Genomic DNA, 4,019 nt, shown 5'->3' with positions numbered 1-4,019 from the left:
TTTTTCTCCATTTTATTGGCTTGCATGCATGTAACCCGAGATTCCTCTGCTATGAAAATTGTGACACCTGAAGGGACCTCTGTCCTGACTCTCCCCGGTACATTTACATACATAATTACTTAAAAATACATGTTGATGGCAGACCATGAAGACATGAATCAGGTCAGACACAATCTCTTTATATAACCAGGTCCAGTGCAATCAATTGATTTGGCTAGGTAGATAGCTGTAGGCCTATATTTCAAAGCAACTTCTAAGTCGCTTGCGAAGTGCAGTGTTTAGAGCGTCTGCTCTAGAATTGCAAAGTAAGGAGTTTATGCTTATATTGCAGGTTCATATCCCACTGTGGGACATGGAGACCAGCCCTTTGGATGCTAACTGAGGTCCCGTGTGGCAGTAGCCAGTACGCACTTGAACAAAAAAATCCCTCACTGCTACATGGTCATGAGTGACAAGTATAGGACAAAATTTGTATCTCTCCAACGGCAAGTGGTGGGTCTTTCCATATTTGTATTAAAAAATTCTGAAGACTAAGAGACACTATACAATCAATGTAATCTTCTTAACATTAAGTGAAAGTTTCCCTTTTCAGAAAAGAAAAAAACCCAGGTGTATAAAAATATTTGAAGATGAAAAATCATGGTAATATGATGAAATCTTTTTGTATAACAGTAAATCCTTATACATTACAGCCATATTATATAATACACATACTCCTATATATATAAAACTAAAAGTAAATAGTTCTGTCAATAGAGAGGTTAAGCATTTTACCGTGTACGTCTACCTCTACATGTAAACCAAGCCGTGATTTTACATCGTGTTCTGTTTAGCAATCTACACGTGTACCGGTATGTGTAAAACATCATTTCAGCACGACACTTTTCAAACCATTTGTATCAAATAAATCTATGACTTGAAATAAAAAAAAGATACATTGGATGTATGTAATAAATATTCAAATTCATACCAAACACCAGCTGAAAAATAAATATTCTGTAGTTTGAATTTAAGAAGCTACAAGTTCTCATCTACGTGTACTTGGGAGTCTATACATTATGTACAACTTGTAGAATTACGCTGTATGCAAAACGTTTTGATGACTTAAATCGCATTAAAATATGGGATTTCCCTAGGGACATGTACACGGTCATCTGCTTAACCTCTTTTTATGCCCCCCTTCGAAGAAGGGAGGGCATATTGCTTTGCTGCTGTCCGTCGGTCTGTCGGTCCATTTAGTTTCCGTTCATTTTCTTCACAACCGTTGCACATACTGAAATGAAATTTGGTATACAGGTTTATCAGGTAAATATCTAGATCAAGTTCTGTTTTGGGTACGATCGCTCCATTTTTGACAGAGTTATGCCCCTTGGACTTAGAAAAATTCCATTTATTTGCAGTTTCCGTTCATTTTCTTCGCAGGGGTTGCACATATTGAAATGAAATTTAGTATACAGGTATTTCAGATAAATATCTAGATCAAGTTCTGTTTTGAGTACAATCGCTTCCTTTTTGTTAGAGTTATGCCCCTTGGACTTAGAAAAATTCCATTTATTTGCAGTTTCCGTTCATTTTCTTCGCAGGGGTTGCACACATTGAAATGAAATTTGGTATACAGATTTATGAGCTAAATATCTAGGTCAAATTATGTTTTGGATATGATTGCACCATTTTTGTTGGAGTAATGCCCCTTGGACTTATAAAAATTCCACTTATTTGCATTTCTGTTCATTTTCTTTGCAGAGGTTGCACATATTGAAATGAAATTTAGTATACAGGTATTTCAGATAAATATCTAGGTCAAGTTTTATTTTAAGTACAATCGCTTCCTTTTTGTTAGAGTTATGCCCCTTGGATTTTCCACTTATTTGCAGTTTCTGTTCATTTTCTTTGCAGAGGTTGCACATATTGAAATGAAATTTAGTATACAGGTATTTCAGATAAATATCTAGGTCAAGTTCTGTTTTGAGTACAATCGCTTCCTTTTTGTTAGAGTTATGCCCCTTGGACTTAGAAAAATTCCATTTATTTGCAGTTTCTGTTCATTTTCTTTGCAGAGGTTGCACATATTGAAATGAAATTTAGTATACAGGTATTTCAGATAAATATCTAGGTCAAGTTTTATTTTAAGTACGATCGCTTCCTTTTTGTTAGAGTTATGCCCCTTGGACTTAGAAAATTCCACTTATTTGCAGTTTCTATTCATTTTCTTTGCAGAGGTTGCACATATTGAAATGAAATTTAGTATACAGATTTTTCAGCTGAATATCTAGGTCAAGAAATGTTTTGGGTAGGATCGCACCATTTTAGACAGAGTTATGCCCTTTTGGACTTAAAAAAATTCCAGTTTGGGGGGAGGGGGGCATAAGTGTTTTACAAACATCTCTTATTTATATAGTGCTTGACCTGTACATATTTTTGTAAGGATAATATGACTTTCCTTTTGATCATGTTGACAGAAAAATAATTAATATATAGATTGATTTTTATTATAAAATTAATTAATTTTTATCTTGAATTTAGTGATTTTTAACAAAAATTAAATTATATTCATTTTTTTGTTTTAAAAGGATTCACCAAAGAGGATGAAAAGGAAAAGGAACAAGAACATATACACATATAAATCATGGCTATAACAGAAATTGATTCTGGAAAAGACAATTTCAGGAATTGGGACAGCTTATAGATGCATTTCTCTTCAAGGTAACCAGTTTCAAAAATCAAATCTAAATTGTTAGAAAAACACATTGCTACATGTAGTATATGGTCTGCTTATTTCTCTTTCATTGATCAAAATGATTTAAAATCATAATAATATATGCATGTATCAAAGAAAACATGTTTAACTTGAACAACTGTCATAATGATCATTAGAAAAACATCTCTTGATTTAGGGTTTGCTTTTACATTAATGTATTTGATTTAATTATGTATTTAATTCAGTTTGATATTTGTCTTCATTTGAAGATATTGAAAATTGTATTTACTTCTGCAGGTAGAAAAAAGTCATCTAAAATATATGAGTGGAGATGCAACATCATGAAGTTCAAAGTAAAGTGCAAAGCTGAATATCATAAAATCTCCAAACAACGATGAAGCCTTAAAAGTTGGAGATATGGCATTAAATTTTTTCCTTAGAAAGTACCATGATGTCTGTTACTAATAATTTAGTTTCCCAAATGAGGAGCAATGTAGCTGGCTTGTCAGAGTGATTTTCCTGAAGATGAAATTGGAAATGAGAATATTCATGTGTGTCTCCATACTGGAAATCCTCAAGATTCAACCATATTTCTAAGTGACTCAGTGAGGTCCCTTAATTAAGGAAGCTCTTAACAGCACACTAATGAGCTCTACTTGAAGGAGTAGTTTAATACAGTAAGAGTGATCTCCCCTTAGAAGTCAGATAGAAAAAAAAAATGGTTGCTTACCATTTATTTCACAATTTGTAATAGATTAAAATATTTTTACTAGCATTATCTTAGACAAAGAATAAGTAATTGATTAATATTTACATTAATTTTCCCAATAGTCAACAACAGGGTTTTCTGTTCATGAATTATTCATAAAATTTTTCTTGTAGAAATAATGCAGGTACATGTACTTGTTGAAAATGAACTAATTGTCTCAATGCGCATGCCTTTATATGATTTTTTTTCCTTAATTGAAAGTCTGCAGATCACTTCTTGATACACATGTATTGTTTAGAGCTTCTTTAAATTGCATTTGATATGGTTTGCTAATTAAAATACATATAGGAAAATTCTTGTAGTTGATAATTTTGACAAAGGTTGAAGAAAAATTTTCACAAGCTAACAGTACTTGTCTTAATTGTAATACTTTGTAGCCTTTTGTTCTATCATACGTAGCAGCTAACTATGTAATTTTAGCTCACCTGAGTCGAAGGCTCAAGTGAGCTTTTCTGATCACATTTTGTCTGGCGTCTGTCTGTCCGTCTTTAAACTTTTCACATTTTCGACTTCTTCTCAAGAACCGATGGGCCAGTTTCAACCAAATTTGTC

At 32.9% G+C, this 4,019-nt stretch overlaps 1 long non-coding RNA gene across 1 annotated transcript; it reads left to right on the top strand.

Annotated features, from left to right (window-relative positions):
• Positions 1 to 419: 419 nt before the first annotated feature.
• LOC134232993 (uncharacterized) lies at positions 420 to 3,703 on the top strand. The gene is made up of 3 exons (XR_009984889.1): positions 420 to 642; positions 2,571 to 2,703; positions 2,996 to 3,703. It is a non-coding gene; the product is annotated as an uncharacterized LOC134232993 (long non-coding RNA).
• The last annotated feature ends 316 nt before the right edge of the window (positions 3,704 to 4,019 follow it).

The sequence above is a fragment of the Saccostrea cucullata genome, unplaced genomic scaffold (assembly GCF_032062105.1).
Source record: "Saccostrea cucullata isolate Sc308-1 unplaced genomic scaffold, CSIRO_AGI_Scuc_v1 ctg56, whole genome shotgun sequence".
Taxonomy (NCBI): Eukaryota; Metazoa; Mollusca; class Bivalvia; order Ostreida; family Ostreidae; genus Saccostrea; species Saccostrea cuccullata.
The sequence above is the reverse complement of the archived record's forward strand: the minus strand, read 5'-3'. Positions and strand labels throughout refer to the sequence as shown.